This window comes from Arvicanthis niloticus, chromosome 26 (genome assembly GCF_011762505.2).
Source record: "Arvicanthis niloticus isolate mArvNil1 chromosome 26, mArvNil1.pat.X, whole genome shotgun sequence".
NCBI classification, from domain to species: domain Eukaryota; kingdom Metazoa; phylum Chordata; class Mammalia; order Rodentia; family Muridae; genus Arvicanthis; species Arvicanthis niloticus.
Window position 1 is genome coordinate 9969976 of NC_133434.1, and position 21334 is coordinate 9991309.

The following is a 21334-nucleotide window of genomic DNA, read 5'->3' on the forward strand; positions in this document are numbered from 1 at the left end:
TATACTTATTCCAGATGTCAAGGTCAATTGAAGGAAACTCCAGAGTCCTGTAGGGTCTAAGTAGAAAGAGGAAGTCACTTCTCATTGTCTGCTACTTCATTTCTCCCTACATATAGCAGAAGCCTTAGACAAAGTGAGAGCAATAATATTTGACAAGAACTGGGTGACCTACTAGTCTGGATCCTTTGAAGAACCCAATAAGCAGGGGCTCTGGGGAACCAATGCTCTGGTTGAAGTCTCTCCTTTTTTACTGGGGTCTAGAGGAAGTATTGTCTCCTTGCTTTCAGGAGCAATGGCCTTATCTCAGATGGAGCACTGGGTTAGGTGTAACTATAAAACAGAGCCAGTTAACTTCTGCTAGCACATAGAGTTCTTTTCCATGAGCTCTTAAATGATTATTCTTTCTTTCGACTCTGTATCTTTCCCCATCTCTATGCCTTTGGATCATATACTCCAAGGGCCTTATGCTAATGGCTTAGTCATTAGTCTGAGGGAGCTTAGGAGGTAATGACACTTCAAGAGATGAGGCTTACAGCGGGAGGACATTAGGTCATTGAGAACGTATCTTGGAGGAGTTGTGGAAACCTGGCTCCTCTTCTTCACTCTTTCAATTTTCAGCTACCAAGTAGGGAGTAGCATTGATATACCCTACACTCCCCACCATGATGTTCTTTTGCCAAAAGTTTGAAAATAACAGAGACAATTAGCTATGAACAGAAGCTCTGCAACTATGAACCAAAATAACCTTATTTTTCATAAGCTGATTATATCAAAATTTTGTCCCATCCATGTAAAGCCAACTTGCATAACCCTTCCCCTTCTGGTCTTCCTTTCCTTCTCATCCTCTCTTTCCTTCTCCTCTTATTAATTTTCATCTTTGTTACCTCCTGCCTTAGTCAAAGTTTGATTGCTGTGTAAAGGCACCATGACCAAGGCAATTCCTTTAAAAAAAAAAAAAAAAAAAAGAAATAAGTATTTCATTGTGGACTTGCTTCCAGTATCAGATGCTCAGTCCATTCTCATCATGGCGGGAAGCATGGCAGTAGGCATGGCCGGCTTGGGGCTGGAGAAGTTATTGAGAGCTACAATCTGATCCATAGCAGTGGGGGGCAGGGGAGAACTGGGCTTGGCATGGGCTTTTGAAATCTCAAAACCCACCCTACGTGACAAATTTCCTACAACAAGGCCACAAGTCCTCATCCTTCTAATCCTTTCTAATAGTTCCAGCCCCTAGTAACTAAGCTTTCAAACATCTGAGCTTATAGGGGCCATTGTTATTTAAATCACCACATCTCTTAAGAACTTACAGTACCATTTGCTCTGTTTCAAGGCTCATTTAATGTTTCTCCAAAGTCTCCTTCTATCCCAGCCTTATACTTCTTACCTTTCTAAAGCAGTTGTATGCTTTGCATTTCTACCTCCACTTCAAGTCCATGCAACTATGTTCATACTAAACCCTGAAAACCCCCTACTCCCACACTCTTAAGATCTATTTCCTATAAATGATGTTTTCAAAAACCCTGTATGCTTAGAGACAACACAATAAATGCATCCATGGGGAAATTCAAACATAAAGTATATTTGAGTCTTGGTTTTATCATTTACAGACCATCTGCTATCAGGTTAGACATTTAGTCTCTTTAAGTCTTAGCTCCTTCACCTCTAGAATACAGATTTGAAAATGATTAATTCGTGGAGTTTCAGCTTAAATTTAATTTCTATAAGAAAACCAATAAACTTCTCAATCTTCCAAAATAGGATGAAATGTCCCTCTTATCCCCCAGACTATATCAGTTTGTCACTCCCTTATCATAAAGCTTCTAACTTTACATCCTCATTTCTTACTTACTTTCTGAATCCCAGTAAATTATCCTGGATGGACAAGACTATAGATAATTACCTCTGAATTCCAGTGGTGATAGCACTGTCTAGAACTGAATGATACTGAATGAATGGGCCACCTCTGGAAGCATTTGTAAATGGTAGCAGTAGGTTTTCCAATGTGCCACATTTATACTGGAAGAACATCCTTTAAGATTGTGTCTTTTTCTCTTTTTTCATTTTTGCTTTTTCTTCTTCTTTCTTCATTTCATTTTTCTTTCTCTTCTTTCTTTCTTTCTTTCTTTCTTTCTTTCTTTCTTTCTTTCTTTCTTTCTTTCTTTCTTTTGTGAGACATAGTTTCTCTATGTAACCATGGCTGTCTTGGTACTTGCTCTGTACACTAGGCTGGCCTTGAACTCACAGAGGTTCAGCTTCCTCTGCCTCACGAGTGCTGGGATTAACAGCATGTGCCATCACTACTTCCTTACTGGAGGGGAGAGGATAGTGGAAATGTCAGGAATAGGAATATGACTTGGTGTGCATGAAGTAGTTTGACATAGGCGACCTATTGTTAACTACAGACATCCATCTGGTCCTGGGCCCACATACCTGAAGATTCATGTCTGAAATACTGTATTTCCTAATCCATTATAGTGACATCAGTTTGCCTCAAGTTTCCAAGCTGGGACCATATTTTTTCCAGCTGTGGCGAAAACAATAAAGATGCTGGAGCCCTCTCTTCACATCACCCTAACAGTTTTCATGGAGGTTTAGCGTACATGAGACTTCCCATAGACAAGCCCTGTTTCACGATCAGGACAGGAGCCTCCACAGCTGTGGGCTATGATAAAAGTGAGGCTAGCAAGTTCCCGGTGACAGACAGACTGCAGCACCAATGTCATGGAAAAAAATGAAAAAAAAAAAGGCAGAGAGGGGAAGGTGGGTTGTGTGCGGCACCATCTTTCTAGGGTAGAGGCACATGCAGCAACCCTCTGTAGTGATGAGCATGGGAAGATGATAGAAAGAAATGGAGTGTTTCTGCTCTGTCCTTTGGAAACCATCTTTCCATGTGGTTCACATTTATATGTCTGGCAAGCAGATGTTTTTCTTCTAGCCATTGATCCATTTCAAGGATGTTCCATAATGAATAGACTTGGGAAAATAGGCTAGTCCAAAGTGTGGGTCAGGTATGTCTTCTGTTTCTCATACAAACCTTGTATTGTATTGTTAACCCAGGACCTCTGTCTAGTCACACACCCCACAGTGCGTACAGGCATCGTTGATTCTCTTGGTCCTGCATGAACTGGTGCAGAGAAGCAGTAAAAGTATTGATGTTCATCTCGCTTGCTGTGCTGAGTAATTCAGCCATCATCTCAGACCCAGGAGTCTTGGGTCTGTCAGCATCGGTGAAACTGTGAGGTTACATTACTAGTTTCAAGTTTCTAACAGTTTTTTGGCAAAAGCTCTGTCCTCTTGTACTAAATGTATCTTGTGAAACAATTTGGCCTTTCTGGGATTGGGTAGGCCCTACCCGGATAAAGAATATAAAGGAAAGAGAGAAACAGCACACATTTATTGGCATGTCCTTTTTCTGCAAAACTGTGCTGGGTGTACATTATCTCACTTTGTTCTTATGACCGCTCTAAAAGAATACATTCTTCTACCATTTCAAAACTAGAGAAGGAGTCCTAGGCCCTATAGGTGAAGTGACATTCCTAGGTCACACACAGGGTTCAGAATTTAATGAAAACCTGTCTGTGGACAGGTTTTCTAGAAACCCAGGCCTTTCCAGATACTGAGAGGGTTGTCAGTCTAAGACTGATGCCTTGACAAGCTACCATGCATGAGATAAATTTCTCTTCCACCCGATTATCCGCTCCATAGTTTGCACAGTTCCTGTCTTGGATGTAATCCTGGTTCCTAGCTCAATGAGCAGTTGTCATGTCCTTAAAATCCTGTCTATCCTGTCTTTCCCCCGCTTTTTGATCTTTACAACCTTTAGTCGGGGTCATTCCAATGGCTTAGTCTTGGCCTTCTTGGCCCTGCCTAGCATCCTGGGTTTTTGTTTGTTTTGTTTCCTACATGAAAGAGAGAAGGTAGAACCCATTCTGAGATGCTACTCCTAGAAACAATAGGACTTAAAGTGGTGAAGAGTCCTATTCAGATTTCAGAAATGACTAAGAGGATTAGTCTCTGCTGCTCAGAAATTCCCTTCCTTCATCCTCGTGCCACAGACCAGTTTGCTCTACCTGCTGCTACTGTCCCCAGGGACTTCACACCTGAGCCACACTGAATAAACCCGTGCTTCAAGAAATTATAGAAAAACAGTTCCCCAGCCCAACTACACAACCGAAATGCAATATCAAGCTGACCTTACCTTGTGGGAAAGGAAGCAACAAAGGACCCCCTTTCCGTGTACTACTTGTTTGTTTTCTAATTAAAAGAGTCTATCGTATTCCAATTATCTTCTTTGCACTCCTAGAACAGCCTTGCTTTTCAACTTCGATTTATATCAACAAAATGCCGCCCTCCTATTTAATTCAATTAGGCATCTAACCATTGGTAGTATTTTCGCTCTATTTTAAAACACCTAACGATGTAACTTCTATAGCTATTTCCTATATGGCAGTGCTATTCCATCTAGCTCTCAACAATCGCCACAAGCTTGAGTATAGCATTAGAACTGAATGTAATGACAGATCCTCTCTGATGTCTAAGGGGCTTCCCATTGGGTCCCATCTGTAGTAAACAGGCAAAAAATGTACAGGAAAGAGCAGAGATAAAGAGCTTGCCACCTTCTAAAGCAACGTCTACATACTCATAGCAAGAACGGACCTATTAGCAACACAGCACAGACCTGTGAACTTTTCTTGTTTTTCATTGTCCATGAAAGCAAAAATTTAAATCTGTAGTCCTCTGGCTCTTACATGTTTTGTATCTTCTCTTCTGAGATGTTCCCTGGATCTTAGCTGTAGGGGTTGTGTGGTAGGTGTGTGAATTGGGGATGGGTACCCTATGGTCATTGGCTCTATGTATTTTTGTCGGGCGTAGTTTTCCATAATGGTCAGGGAAGTCTCTCCCATGTACTCTCAACAGAGTACATGTATCACTTAAAATGGCAGCACCATATGACATGCTGGCTTAGATGGAAAAAGTTTCATGGGACCCTACACTTAGATGAAGATAGGCAATTAATGACTGCTCAAAGAGGGAGAATCAATTTCCCCCAGTGTTATGTTCCTAAATAGCTATCCAATACCAAGAGGTTAGTCATAATAAGCATTTGCATAAAAGCAACTGGACTCAGCTGGTTGCAGGTATGTATTTGTAATAATAATAATAATAATAATAATAATAATAATAATAATAATAGTTTTTAAAAGATACATCTGAGTGGCTCAGCCATAAAATAAAATCCTTGGTCTCTGGGTTACAGAGATGATGAGTCGTGGCGTGATCCTCAAATCCCAAGCCTACTTCACACCTACACAGCCTCCTTCAAGATGCTTCTCACAGCCTCTTTCTCTTCTTTTTATGACTAATGCCATCATCACCTCATTTTAAGTCTTTATCAATTTATGTTTAAACTTTTAAAATTCTTCACTTGTTCCTTGCCTGGGGCCACTTCCCACTGCGACCGGACTCCTGAGAACGCATATTAATCTTCCGGAAGCACTGCTTTGATCTCTTCCTTCTCAGTGCACAAACCTTCCAAGATACTCATTTCTGATTAATCAAAACCTGAGGAATGGCTTGAAAGTAGAATCCACTTTGAGGTTGCTGTGGTTACTGTTGACTGTCATCTTGACAGAATCTGTGATCACCTAGGAGACAAGCCTCCAGGTACAACCATGAGGGATTATTTAGATGAGCTCAGCCGCTAGGTATGACAGTAAAAGGTTATCTTGATTTAGTTAATTGAAGTGGAAAGACTCAGTACAAAGGAGGTGATACCACTCCATGGGCTTGGGTCCTGGAATCCATAAAAAAAAAAGAAAGAAAGAAAAAGGAAGGAAGGAAGGAAGGAAGGAAGGAAGGAAGGAAGGAAGGAAGGACGGACGGACCTGGGCACTGGCATCCCTTGCCTGCTACTTTTTGACTTTGGATACAATATCATAAGCTGATTCAAGCTACTTCCAGTCTAACTTCCAGTCAGATGGACTGCTTCTTTGAGTCACTTCTTCCTCCTTCCCCCATTAAGTTGCCTCTGTAAGGAGATTTTATCCCAACAACAAGAATGCAACTAAGACAGTGATAATGTGGGCTTCATCCTAGGATGGGAAAATTCAAGTGCAAGCAAGACTAGGTGCTTGGAATGTAGGGAAACAGAGAAATCGGTCTGCAGACTGGACCTGGAAACTTGGAACAATGACGAAAGGCAGAGGAGAGGTGAGGAGGAGAACAGGCAGGTGAGGTACCAAAGGGTCTTCTCAGTGGACCTGCTGTATAACATGGACTTCATGGACCAGGGAGATGCTTAGTGGGTGTCTGTAAAACAGACGAGTGAACAAGTGAAAGAGGGAAGTTCTTATTAGCTTGACTGCTGTCATCCTGTGTTGTTTGAACCACAGTCCTTTGATAGGGTTATAGGACAACACCTGGGTTCTGGATTCTAGCAGCCTCAGTAGGCCCTTTGTCCCTAATACATCACTGAAGGAAGAGCAACGGTGTTGTCAACCAAAAGGAAGAGGTTCAGTAAATGTGGCTGCATTGAGCAGTATGGCAGATGAAGAAGCACCGTGTCCACCAGTTTGTTTTCAAGGCATTGGCATGAGGTTTGGTCTTAAACAGATGAAAAATTGGAATGGGGACAGAGGTACATATGACTATGAGGTTCTGGTCTAGGTTTTGTTGATCATTCTCTCAGTGCAGGTCCCCTCGGTGACCACAGAAGTTCTCATTTGTTGAAGGGACAGTGTGATGCTCAGGAGATGATCCACTTCTCCCAAGAGGCTTTCTTGTCCTCAAGGATAATTGCCATTGTCTGGTGTAGGGAGCATGTCCTGTCCTACAAAGTTCGACTGTCTGGGACTCCAAGGTGACTCAACAATGGGAAAGGTTAAGGACAATGACTTACGTCTGTGCCTTCAGCCAAAATAAGGAAGACTGACAAGGCTTACTGCCTACTTCCTTTAGTTACATGTGAGCCAAAAGTGAGCAGTCGATGCTTTAAACACAAAACCAAACCCCAGCCAATGAACAACAACAACAACAAAACCCCTTCTTCCCAGTAATTATGTGCTAGCTCCTAGGCTCTCCGTTTTCCTGACGTGTAAGCAAAGAGTCAAGGCAATTGCATCATCCTCCCGGCATCCCACTGGCAATGAGTGACACCCCCAGAATGTGCAGTTGGGCCAGCCTGACATAGAAATCAATCCATCATGCTGCCTTCTAAAGATCCAATAGTGCAATACATGTTGGAGTGAAGCTGTGAATAACGGGGCCAGTAAAGCAAGAGATACAGTCCAACGCTGCGGCCTGCTGGGGCCTGAGGAGTTATTTTAGAGACTGCTTCCTCCAGTGAAGCTGGAGTTCCTGGCTTCACCACAGAAAAGAATTTCAAGACAAATAAGTGTGAAGCGAAGTTGGAATTTATTAAGAGAAGGGGGGTGTGACAGGGCATGGATGTGTATGTGGTTAGGGAGGTGAAGGCCAGAGGTCAACCTTAAGTGTTGTTCCTCAAAACGGCCTACTTTGTTGAGATCAAATTTTTACTGGGATGTGGACTCAGTCCTTACCAGGGATCCTCTTGTTTCTACCTGCATGTGCCACCAAACTTAGCTGCCTTTTTGGTCTTTCTTTGTGTGTGTGTGTGTGTGTGTGCGTGCACACACAAGTACATTTGTATGCTAGTGATCAAACTTGGCACTCGTGTTTGTATGTGTTAGAAATAATCTTAATGTTCCACAAAGGAACACTCAAACAACTGAAAGGGTGTTAGCAAGACAGCACTTCTGTCTGGACATGATGGAGCATGGGGAAGAGCAGACAACAGGGTGGTGTATTGTAACCTAGCTGGTGGCTGTGTCTATCCCTCATTGGCTGGGATCTGTCTGACCTCACACTTTTTCAAGATTGGCTAGTTCTAAAAGAACTGGCACAAAAGAGTTGAAAAAAAAAAAAAAAAACTGGAAGGAGTGGGCTAGGCCACTTCTGTCACTTACTTCTGTCACTCTCAAGAGTACAACAGGGCCTTGGTTAAACAAAGGAGGGCAAACATTTGCATAAAAGTCTTACAAAATGGGGTGAATAAAAAGATTTGAATTCCTTGTAATGAATACAAGTTTTGACTCTTTGCTCATCCTCGTTCCAGAGACAGATGCATCTTCTGTCGTGGCAGCCTTATCCCTGAGACACCAATGGTGAAGGTTGGAGAAATGCATTTGGCTGTATTGTGTGCCTGGCTACCAAGGCTTCCTTCATGTCTGGCAAAGTGAATGTTGTCACCATCAATGACCCCTTTACTGACCTCAACTACACGGTCTACATGTTTCAGTATGACTTTTCCCACAGCAAGTTCCATGGCAGAGTCACGACTGAGACTGTGAAACTTGTCATCACCTGGAAGGCTGCCCCCATCTTCCAGGAGTGAAATCACACTAACATCAAGCAGGATAATGCTGGTGCCAACCAGGTTGTGGGGTCTATGGCTATCTTCACCACCAAGGAGAAGGTCAGGGCCCATTTGAAGGGTGGGGCCAAAGGGACATCATCTCTGCCCTTTCTGTTGATGCCTCATGTTTGTGATAGGTATGACACAAGAAGTATGACAACTCAATATTGACAGCAATGCTCCCTGTGCCAACTGCTTAGCCCCCTGGCCAATGTCATCCGTGACAAGTTTAGCATCATGGAGGGACTCATGATTATACTCCATGCCATCATTCACACCCAGAAGACTGTGGATGGTCCCTCTGGGAAGCGATGGTGTGATGGCTGTGGGACTGCCCAAAACATCCCTGCATCCACTGGTGCTGCTAAGGCTGTGGGCAAGCACATCCCAGAGCTGAATGGGAAGCTCACTGGCATGGTTTCCTGGGTTCTACTCTCAGTGTATCCATCATGGATCTGACATGCTGCCTGGAGAAAACTGCCAAGTATCATGACATCAAGAAGATGATGAAGCGGGCATACAAGGGCCCACTAATGGGCAGCCTGGGCTACACTGAGGACCAGGTTGTCTCTAGTGACTTTCACAGCGATGCCCACTCTTCCATCTTTGATGCTGGGGTTGGCATTGCTCTCAATGACAACTTTGTAAAGCTTATTGTCTGGGATTGCAATAAATACACTATAGCAATGGGGTGATAGGAGTAAGAAGCTCAGGACCACCTACTCCAGCAAGGAACATGAGCAAGAGAGAGACCCTAAGCTGCCGAGGAGCCCCTGTCCAAACTCAGACCCCGACACTGAACATCTCCCTTCACAGTTTTCATCACAGACCCCCAGAGGAAGGGGAGGAGCTTAGGGAGCCCCACTCTCTTGAACACCATTGATAGATTGTTCTGCCCCCGCAAAAACAAATTTATAAGTTTTACAGTGTTTGATAGAAAAGACTAATATTTTTACAAGTGGCTATCACTTTGCTGACTGGGAAGTCGCCTGATCTATCTTGCCAAGGGAAAGTTTTGAACAGATCTGAGCACAGGTGTTAACGGAGGGGAGGTTGCTTACGTAAAAAGAGAGTTCTCAACGTAAAAGAGAATAACCATTGAGTATCTTAACATAGCTGCATGGAGAGTCTGGGTGGCTTCTGCAGTTTCCATTGTTCAAAGTGTTTCTAAGGACCGTCCTGTTTTCTTTTCTTTAGTGAGTGAGGTCATAGGGTGGTTTCTGCAGAGCCTTGGACTAGAGAACAAGCTGATGAGATGAAAACACAAAGGGTCGAAGGGTCAGGAATCCTCACAGCACGCAAGCTGCAATGAAACGAAGACAATCTTTGACTGTAAATACGGTTTGAAATGTATTTGTGAGAGGCTCAGAAAATTTCAGGCTTATGACTGGGAAAGGGCGAAGAATAAAGTCACGAGTCATATATGCACTGGCTATGAGTATGATTGCCAGTTTTTTTTTTTTTAATTTGAGATAGCTCTATAGCAATTAAATATTTTCTTTTTCAGTATAGGGTATTTTCCCAGTGAATTTTGTTAACTGTATCAAAATTCTCACCTATCAGATGAAATTTCAACCAGGCTCCAGGGTAAGGGGTTTCTTTGTCTTCCTACAGCCCCTAAGTTTCCATCTCTCAAGCCTGCTTCATGGGTAAGTTATAAGGATTGGAGAAAGAGCTGAGGGACTTCAGTGTGTGAGGCAATGGCTCCCAGCAGAGCTGTGAAAAGGAAAAGGACTGGAGGAGACAACAACAACAAAAAACCAGGATGTCCTTGCCCTTGTCACTGTTAAAAACCACCAACACTCTAGAGACAGGTACAGGAAGAGAAAGAGTGCTTGCAGGGACAGGAGTTGTGTCATCAAATGTATGATTGACATTATCAGAAGCTGTGGGAAGTTCTTCATTCCTCATAAGAGGCTCCGAGGCAAGCATACTTTGAGGGGGAGGAAAGAGCTTGGAGCACAGCTGATAGTTCCCAGGGTAGAGCCAGCCTGCGCTCACCTTGGGAACCAAAGAATGAGAACAAAGTACTGTCTTTCCCTCTTGTGAAGGCCAAGGCTGACTCTCCTACAACCAAAGACTGACAAAAGCGAGACAGAAGGTCTATACAGCAGAGTTTTACACAACTCAGAAGCCTCAGGAGTGAAGGAAATGTAGGCCAGGGGAACTTTGTCTTTCAGTTTTCTGATGATAGAAAGATACAGAGAAGAGGACAGCTGGGCTGGTTAGAGATTGGTCATCAGGCCTCATGACCAGGGTTCAATCCCAGGAACCTGTATGGTGGAAGAAAACACTGACTCCCTCAGGCTGTCTTCTGATCACCACACATTTACCATGGCATGAATGTGGTTAAGGTTAAAACACACACACACACACACACACACACACACATTCACACACACATGCCTGCACACACAAACCACCAAAGAAATAGATACATAAATAACTCAGTGTCAATTGAAGAGACAAAGGATTGGACAGAAGCCTAAGTATAATGGGAAGGAGATGGAAGTAGGAACGGGACTCAGGAAGGCTCCAGTTCCTCTTGGCCTCTCCATTTTACCTTCTTCCTCTTCTTTGAGTTCTTAGAACACAACGCTCATCCCCAGGCAGCCTCAGGAAGACGCCATCAGTGAGCATCCGCTTAAGTCTAATTATATGCATAGGGAAAGGGAGAAACCGGACTGACGGACTGACGGACTGACCTGACGTTCTTGCTTCAGAGCCCCTCTCAATCCATTTCACTTCAAAGTACCTTGAAGTCTTTTCTGATCTCTGACAGAAAAGATGTCTCCAGTAGCTGCAACCACCTCTTTATCATCAAATGTGGCAGGACCCAACATGATAATGGGACAAGGACCTGACAACCGCTAACAGGAGAAGGTCCCAGACAGTAGTCATCCCGCTCAACAGTCTTAATTCACTGAACTCATTGAATCCACAAAACGGTTGTTAGGTAGCTCGCTCGGGAGTCAACTTATCTGTGGATGAAAAGATGCAGGAGTTCATAGCTTATGAGCAACATGGAGCTTTTAAAACCCAGCCTTCATGCTCACCTAAGCTATCACCATTCTGTGCTAAAATTTTTTGAACAAATCTTCCACGTACATATTTCCTTCTTTTTAAAGAATGTGGCAGGTATATTTTTTTTTTAGAAAATGTGTTGGTTCAATCTGGTGTTTTGTTTTTTTTGTTTTTTGTTTTTGTTTTTTGGTTGGTTGGTTGTTTTGGGGGGGGGGTGTTTGTTTTTGTATAGTCGGCAAGCTAAGAGTGACGTACTTTTAAGTGATGAAGAAAATGTTAACTTTAACATTTTGAGACGCATAACAATTATATGAAGTTCAAATTCTCATACCTATCAATAAAGTTTTATTAGAATGCCAACCCTTCTGTGCCTTCATCATCTGTTTTGTCTGTTTGTTTGTTTGTTTGTTTGTTTGTTTGTTTTTTCTTACAAGAGCAAGACTGAATACTGGTGGAAGAAACACAAAGCCCAGAGTTTTGGTGCTACCCTTCCTGAAACACTTTGTTCACCATCTGGTATAACTGTAAATCTTCTCTGGTATGTAGAAAAGGAGGGAGCTTCAGCCTGCATCAGAAACATCCTCACCCCATGATACGCTAGCTCCTCTCAAGTTCTTTCTGGGATTGGTAGCCTCTCCAAGAAGGATGGTGGCAGGGGAGGGGCCAGCAGAACAGTCAACTGTTATTTCCTGGGTGGACCAAGAAAACTGAAAGAGGTGGCTAGGTTGGGAAGGGAAGACCCTTCACAGCCAGATGGATTCCTCTCTTTCTCTCCTGTAGAATTAGAACTGTTGGCAAACACAGAGAGTACAGATGCTCAGTTACAAGCCAAGGACCATAACCAGTCACAGCACTGATTTATATATATATTTACATATATATTTATATATATGTAAATATATTTACATATATATTTATATATATTTATATATATATTTACAGTCACAAATATATATATATATATATATATATATATATATATATATATATATATATCAACTTTAAAAAAAAAGCTTCCTAAATATTTTAGTAAAATATTTATAGCTTATGTGGTGGTTGAATAGGTACAGTCCCCATAAACTCTTGTGTTTGAATGTTTGGTCCATAGGAAGTGGCACTATTATGAAGCCTTGCTAGAGGAAATGTGTCACTGTGTAGGCAGGCTTTGAGGTCTCCTATGCTCAAGCTATGCCCAGTGTGGCACACAGTCTCCTTCTGCTGCTTGCAGATCATGACGTAGAACTCTCAGCTCCTTCTCCAGCCTGTTCATGCCTGCAGACTGCCATACCTCCTGCCATGATGATAATGGACTAAACCTCTGAAGCTGTAAGCCAGCCCCCACCCCCTGCCCATGAAATATTTTCTTTTATAAGTGTTGTCATGGTCATGGTGTCTCTTCAGAACAACAAAACTCTAACTAAGACCACATAAAATAAGCCAAGCAATGTCACATGTATAAGGGTGGCCATGCTTCAATCTTTCTTTCCTTTGTAAGGTTGAATAATAGTTCAATGTGTGTACATGTGGATATGTACCATATTTTATTTATCTACTCATTTCTCGGTGGATATCTGACTTATGTTTCCCCCTTAGCTATCAGGAATAACACTTCTTTGATCTGCCTTAATATTGCTTTCAAATATTCTGGGTATATATCCCAAAGTAAAATTTGAGAGGAATCACATGGAAATTTTATTTTTGATATTTTTCAAAGACTCACTGTACTATTATGTATGGAGAATTGGAGAATAGACTTTTTTTTTTGGCATGGTGACATGATGCCCAGACAGACATGCAAGCGCCAGCTCTAACATCTCAGTGTCCTTAAGAATGCAAATGGAAGGCTTTACTTATCCATCAATGCCCTTGACCAGTACCTAAAATTGTTTCTTGGATCAATTTTAGTATAGTAAATCATTGGTTCCTGTTTTAAATGTTTCTTTTTTCCTTCATGTATGTGTGTAATGAGTGTAATCAATCACATACACGACAACTGGCATGTAGAGGTCAGAGGTCAGCTATGTGGGTTCAGATTTTCCCTTCCATTCATTCTTACATGGGTTCCAGGTATCGAACTCAGGCCTCCAGGTTTGTACAGCAAGCCGTTTCTCCTTCTCACTAGCCCCTCTTTTCTTGTTCATTTTTACTCTCCCCCTGTCTTTCTAATGTATTTTTCTCCTTTTTTTTAGTTTTTTCTTACCTGTTACAGAATGGAATATAAGTTATAAGGGGACAAAGATTTTTCCTGAGGAAAACAAAGATATTGTCGGCTTTATACAGAGTAGATAGAAAACATATGAAAGAAAACCCCACAAACCCTGAAAAGACGTCTGCCTAAATACAGAGTGTGGTTGGCTTATTTAATAAAAAAGTAGGCCTGCTCACCCACAGCCCTGAAGGCATCCCTATAGTGAGGCACAGAGTCTGCACCAAGGTTCCCAGTGTTCTGCTATTCAGGACAGGTATACTTTGAACACCTCCTTTGCAAAGTAGTAAAAGTGAGACACTCTGGAGAGGTCTTTTCTGCAAAAGTCTTCTTTGGTCATGATTCGAGTCAAATGAAGTGTCAGGCCACATTGCCCTCTGTGCATATATTTCATGTGTCATTACAGTAATAACACAAAGTTATAATTTAAGAGCTTACATATTCATTACAATTCTAGGTAAGGCAGGGTTCTTGTCAGCCCAGTGCTGCTGCTTCTGACACTGGTGATGGTAGTGATGATGATGATGATGGGTGATAATGTGACAGTATGTCCTGTTGTGAGGACACGAGCAGACCCTGTATGTAACACACCCATAACTTTCCAGGGTCTTCTTTCCTGAGTGTTAATCAGGACTCTGGCTGTTACAGTCCCCTTATCACCACTGCTTACACCACTGCTCTAAGATGGACTATAGCCACTGATAAGGCTGTAAGTAGGGTCAGAAGCTGCCTCTAACATTTGCAATCTGTAGAACTCTGGGAAAGTCATTTTCTTCTTCAGTGGTCTTACTTTGGAAATAAAGATAATGCTATGTACTATTTTTTATCTATTTTCTACATGTCACCTATCTACCATCTACTTATCTATATTCTATCTTCCTATCAATCATCATCTATACATGAATCAGTACAGTTTTCTTACTATCTATCTATCTATCTATCTATCTATCTACCGTATATCCATCATATATCTATTATTGTCTAAAAAACAGGGACAAGTTATTCTTTCATTTTTTGCATTTGTGTGTATGTGTCTCTATGTGTGTGTATGTGTGTGTGTGTGTGTGTGTGTGTGTACATGCTTGCAGGTTCACATGTCCACAAAATAGACATAGAAGAAGCTGAGGCATCTTAGCAGCCCCCTTTAGTTTTCTGTTATCACATACTATTTGCACTACTTGCACATGTTTGTGGAATGCACTGTGAAGTTTCGAGATACTTACACACTGTGTCACAATCAAACCAGGATATCTAGCTCATCCATCTTTTACAACATTTATCACAATGATATAATTGCTTGTTTGGGCCTCTGTTTCATGTCTAAAAACTGTCCTTCAAGTGGTATGGAGTGTCCATGTCTAAAAAGTGTCCTTCAAGTGGTATGGAGACCCCAGGTGGCCTCTTTCTTAGGTAGTTCATGAGGAACAAAGCTATTCTTATTAACACCCTGAAGTTGTGTGTCACCTTTTCACTATGACTGTGGTGTCACTACATAGAGAGCATAGCCCAACTCTAGCTTCTTCTGTAAGAATTCTAAAATGGTGGACTAATCCTCTTCTCTCTAATGTTTGAAAAAAAATACAATTATTTTCACAATAACATGCCCTATAAGCTGTATGTGGTGGTGCATGTCAGTAATTCCAGCATTTGGAAGATAGACACCGGAGGGGGGGGTGTTTAGAAGTTCAAGGCCATTCTCAGCTACATCACAAATTGAAAGCCAGCCTAGACTATGGTGAGGCCCTGACTCAACTAACATGTGTGCCTCTCTGTGTGTGTGTGTGTGTGTGTGTGTGTGTGTGTGTGTTCCATAAGTTTGCTAAGTTTATTGGTGGTGTTTTAAAGTAAACAATTCATTTAAATTTCTATTGTGAAACATACAGACAGAGATAACTGACAGAAGTTCTCTGGAAACGCAGAGTAAGCAAGAATGCTAAGACAGCAAAGGTCATGAGAGCTGTAGGCATCCTCACAGCTACCAGCTGGAGATTCAAATATGGACAGTGTCAAGTTTCAACCAAAGTTATGTGTGACAGATCCAGTGAACACTGTAATACACCCTACCCCAAGAGCCTTGGCACACTCATACGAGAGACGGAGCCAGTGGTCAGCCTTCCCTTTAAAAGTCTGGCACTGTTAGAGGGTTCTCTATCAAAAGGTCTTTTTAGAAAAACTCCCCTGGTAACATAGTAGTCAAGGCTAGCAGCTGTCTCCTTAAGCTTTATCCCAAGTGGACCATCATTGAAGTATTAAATTAACACCATGTTGTTTGGTGACCAAGAAGAAGGACCCGAGGTTAATACATTTAAGTTCTTGTTTTAAAGCCCAAACGAATTACCATCCTAGGTTTCCAGTCTCCAGTATCGAGCAAAAATTATCAACTGTTTAATGGTCACTTTAAATATGTTTTCTCAGAAGTTCAAAACCCATCAAGCTCTTCCGAGTCTCATCCTCCTAGCACAGAGGACTAAATTTCAACCTCAAGGAAGTACGTTAAGCTATAAGGACATACTTAAAAGAAGTAAACAAACAGGCAAAGTTTTGCAAAAGCAAAGCATTTGATATTTGAGAGCACCGGTGGAACAAATCAATTTTAAGTATGTAATATTCTGACTGTGGGGTTACCACCATTGCCTTGGTACAACATTGACACCTGCCTCATAGGCCTTTTGTCTTAAAGACTTAGGGTTTTTACACATGTACATTTATAATGCATTTGATTGGGTTGGATTGAGTTGAACTCTTTGGTAATAATTCCGAGCTTGGCTCCTGAGGTGAGAGCACAGGTTTGCATGCATTATGCAGAATTTTCTGCTAAATGCAATGGGCTTCTTGTAAATGAATAGTTTCTTTCCATCCATGTTTGTTTGACATAAATGTCACTTTTATGCTGAATAACTCTACCATTCTTCTGCGTTTGCTCCAGTAATGCTGATCTTTGAGATGGTACCGCAGACAGGCTCTGACAACGGAGTGCCAAGTGGCCATCTTGAAATTTGCTCTAGCATCCTGCTACCGAATCTGATATTTAGCAAGATGGAGTTCAATGACCTGAACATTGCACGATTTTCATCAATACTGAGATGACATGGTACGGGAAGAAACAAAAACAGAAATAACACAACAGTGCCCCATTGTTTTTGCTGCATTTAATAATTCCAACCAAATGGAATCAGATCAAATAAGAAATTGCCCGCTTTTCCATTTGAAATAATGTGGAAGGATGGACCCAACCCAGGGGAATAAGCAGGAGATACATAGGAAGGGTCAAGGAGAAAGGATTTTTTTCCTTCTTCTTAGTGGGTCTGGACAGAATTAACTGGCTGTTTCCAGTCAGAAGTAAGTACAAAAACCACTATACCTCACAGAAGGGGGCTATAGCTGCAAGAGCTTCAGTTAGGTCAACACTCTGGCTCTGGAAGGGAGGCATTCAAGGAGAAAGATCCAACCACGAGGGTCTTACAGGCTTGACTGTATCCTTCATGTTCCCCCATCTGGAGCTTGTTCAGTATATTGCTCAGGATAGGCATGTCCTTTTGTTCTTTCTAGATCACAGCCTTATTCCAAGACCCAGAAATTCAGATAGTACACCACTACAACTCCCACTGCCCACCACTTCTGGGTTCTTGTTTACTTTGTCTCAGAAAAGTATTTATTTAGGTTTTTTTTTTTTTTTTTTTTTGATGAAGCCCCACACATGCTATATTGGCCCCATGAAGACAGTCTTATAAAATCTAGTCAGGTTGGGGATCGCCCCTCAAAGTTCTTGAGTTGTTTAAGGATCCTAAGCTATCTCTCTGTCTCTTCATCTTGGCTAGAGTTTTCCTTTGTAATTCCCTCTCTCTAATCAGATTTTCAGCATTCAACCAGAGTTCAAGGTTAACCACATTCTGGCAAATTTAGGGGAAAGGTAAAGTCTTATCTTTCATTGTTAGTTTAACTAAATGAACTGTAGTGTGGACTTGGCTTCGTGAACTGTCCGAATAATTTAAAAACGACACAGTCTTGGGTTTTATTCGCAACGTATAAAACAGGGAAATTAGTGAAGCTTTGAATATAGACAGTGCTGGACGATTTTTCAATAGAATGACCATCCTAGGTTCATCTTCCCGAAAGACAGCGAGAGATTGACTTCAGACACATTGGAGAAGTTGGAGTGAGCAAACACAGACTTCAACACACATGTGTGTGGAGTGCCTGTTTCAGAAAAACGAGAGCTCAGTGAAGGACACAGCATAAAGAACACATAACCTAAGAGAGACACAGGCAAGCATAATTTCTTATTGGTTTGCAATGTGCTTCATACGTGCATAGAGTGCCTAATGGCAATAATATTTTCCTTAGAATTGCATTGGCAAAGACTCACTATACACTTAGTATACATATATGTAATAATATGCATGCCGTTTGTATAGAGTCTGTGCTGAGTACTCTGGAGAAATAGCCTATAAATCCTGGGAGTTGCCGTGTTATTTTTTTAATGCAGTTTCCAAGGCTACATGATTAGTCTTCAGCGAAAGCTACAGTTTAGCACCTGTTGAGCAATATTAGAGGAAATCATCTGTGTTGCAAGTGGAGAATATGTTAGAGAGGCTGGACTCAAATGGATCCAGGTTTAGCTCTCTTTCCCCTTCTGTTTTAGCAGACAAATAATCTGTTGCAACTTTGCCGCTTCTCTTCCATGGCTTGGCTCTGTTCCCACGCACCATTTTGTTCTAGGGGATGCCTAAGCGGATTCTTCAGTGTTAGCCAAAACAAATGAGGAGTTTGGCTCTCGGTCTGGTCCCAGCAGCTGCTGTGATTGGAGTTCTCTACACCTAAGACAGTGGGGCAGCTTTCCCCTTGACAGATGAACACATTTTCATAACTAGGGAAACAGGAAGCATGGCATACTGGGCGAGAGAGGGGCGGGGGGGGGGAGGCAGATTTGGGAAATGGCTTTGTTCTTTCTTATACCTGATATGGTTACCATTCAGCTGCAAGGTCCGAGGGGAGATTGGCGAGCCCAAGTGGGATATGCACGTTTCAAGTTCCTCATCTCTTCAGACTGCAGTTGTAAGCTCAGGCTGCCTTAGGCAGAACAATCCTTTGCAGACCTGCCCTAGGAAGCAGTTTGTCTTCATGCATGCAGGAAAGGTCATGGAGAGGTCAGGAAGTCTAGGGAAACCATCATACAAAATCAAGGCAAAGAAACATTTGGTGGTTTCCATTTCTTGGCCATACAATGAAGTTAAAACTGGAAATTGGCTGTTCTAAGCCTCCTCCCACCCCCCACACCCCGCAGAGATTTGGGTGTTACTACTAACTCAACCGTATTGGTTGCAGACACAGGTTCTTCAGGAAGCAGGATGTATCTCCAGTGTGCTACCTCATGGTAAATTTGTTTAGGTGATTCCATATTTACAATAGTCTTTAATCAAAATGGCAGCTTGAAAGGCATTAGTTTATCCCCAAGTTTTGAGAGTGTCTAGATAAATGTGGGTGCCAGTCACCATTGTGGGGAATTCGAGGGCAGAGGAAACTTATGGGAAGGAGAAACAGAGAAAAGTAACAAGAACACACACACACACACACACACACACACACACACACACACACCCCGAAAGTGTATAGTTTCAAATAAAATGATGAAGTTAAATGTAAGTATTGAAGGGTGTCTTTAAGGATGAGGGGAGTCTAGAATCCTCATTGGCATGTGACTCCTGGACACTCATTTCCAATTATCTCTATGACCAAAACCTTTTGTCTACCATGTAAGATTCCAAAACAACAGGACTGCCAGCTGAGGAGGCAAACATGTCCTATCATGCATTACTTCTGAGAAACGTGTCATTAGGCATTTTTATTGTATAGCCAAATCAGGCTTAGAACTAAGATGGCTATGACATCACTAGGCCATGTCATTGTACGGGACCACCATCCTATGAACAGAAACATCTTGCAGCATATGACCACACTGAATACACTACCATTTGCCAGACACTAACATAGATACGTTATATGAGGACATTCCCATAACAGAAAACACAATGAGCTTACTTTTCTTTACGTACACAAAGAAGGCTGAGACTTGGTCGTTCCATGGTGATATGGTCCAGAAAGAACGGAAGATTTTTAATACAATTCTTAGAAACTTCAACCAGCTTTGGAGTTTGAAAGACTGCTTTACCTGTTCCCTTTGTAGCTTACATTTGTTTTAGGTAGTGATAACTCACAGGTCTCTGTGAGAAATCCGTTTAGGCATCCCCTAAAACAAAAGGGTGCACGGGAACAGAGCCAAGCCATGGAAGCAAAGCGGCAAAGTTGCAACAGATTATTTGCCTGCTAAAACAGAAGGAGAAAGAGAGCTAAACCTGGATTGATCTGAGTCCAGCCTCCCTCTTTCTTGCTTGGCCTGAACAATGTCTCTGACATCTCTACATAAGACCACAGTCCAGGCTGCCAACAATGAGAGTTTGTACACAGAATGGACACTGGGCCTTTAACAATGGGCTAAGGGCGGAGGAGTGCAATGAGTTCTGCTCTGTTACCATGTGCCTTGCATTGACTATCTTTGATTATGTCTCCATTGTGCGAACTAATGGCTCCTGGAGAACTTACTGGGGCAGTCTATGTTTTGCATCCTGTGACTTCACAGGCATAATGCTTACTTACTCTCTGGACTCTTGCTTGCTCATTTACAAATCTTTACCTTCCTCCCCATCTACTATTTTCTATTTTCTATTTACACGGAGCTTTGGGTGAGGTGTTTTTTTTTTTTTGTTTGTTTGTTTGTTTTTTGTTTGTTTGTTTGTTTGTTTGTTTTCAGAACCTAATGAACTCTTTCTCTCTATAGACCAAGATTTCAATACTATTATGCTCATTAAAAATGCTACCTCTGTATATATTTCTTCTTATTATTTTAATAACTTTGCCCCTCTTCTTATCTTTAAATTCCCCACTCCGCCTTGCTGTATATGTCAATGAATTTCTTCCCATGTAAAACCAAGGCTATTTTCTGAGGAAAGCATCCTATGCCAAGTTATTTCCAATGAGCAGAAGAAGAATATAGATATGGAATTCCTGGTTTCTGATGTTCTCCATAGTGGTATGTAATGTTAGCGTTCACCTTAAATACCAGTACTTTAAGTTAGAAAGTTAATTGTGCCTATGAAAATGTCTAACACATAGTAGGACTTCAGCAGACATTAGCCATTGTCACTGCTCATTCTGAACATCTGCATCTATGAAAATGTGTAAGAGAAGAAAAGACATTGGCAACGATCCCTCAGCTGAGACTGGAACCTCATAAGCTCCTCCCCAGTTCATACTGGAATGTTGATTGGTCCTCCCCAGTTCACACTGGAATGTTGATGGTCCTCCCCAGTTCATACTGGAATGTTGACTGAGTCTCTCCAGATCATGCTGGAATATTGACTGGTCCTTTCCATTTCATGCTCGAATGTTGATGGTCCTCCACAGTTCATGCTGGAACGTTGACTGGTCCTCCCCAGATCATGCTGGAATACTGACTGGCTTGCTCTTGTCCAAGTTTTGATGTGGGCGCATGAGTGAAACAGCCAGGTCATGTCTGGAAGACAACATTTCCTAAAGCTTCTCATCCTCCCGCTTTTAAATTCTTTCCTCTCCCTCTTCCTTGATGTTCCCGAGCCTTGCAAGGAGTGGTATAA

At 41.9% G+C, this 21334-nt stretch overlaps 1 pseudogene; it reads left to right on the top strand.

Moving 5' to 3' along the window:
- Nucleotides 1-11805, top strand: part of LOC143438737 (glyceraldehyde-3-phosphate dehydrogenase-like) — a 50643-nt pseudogene extending 38838 nt beyond the window's left edge.
- Nucleotides 11806-21334: the final 9529 nt, after the last annotated feature.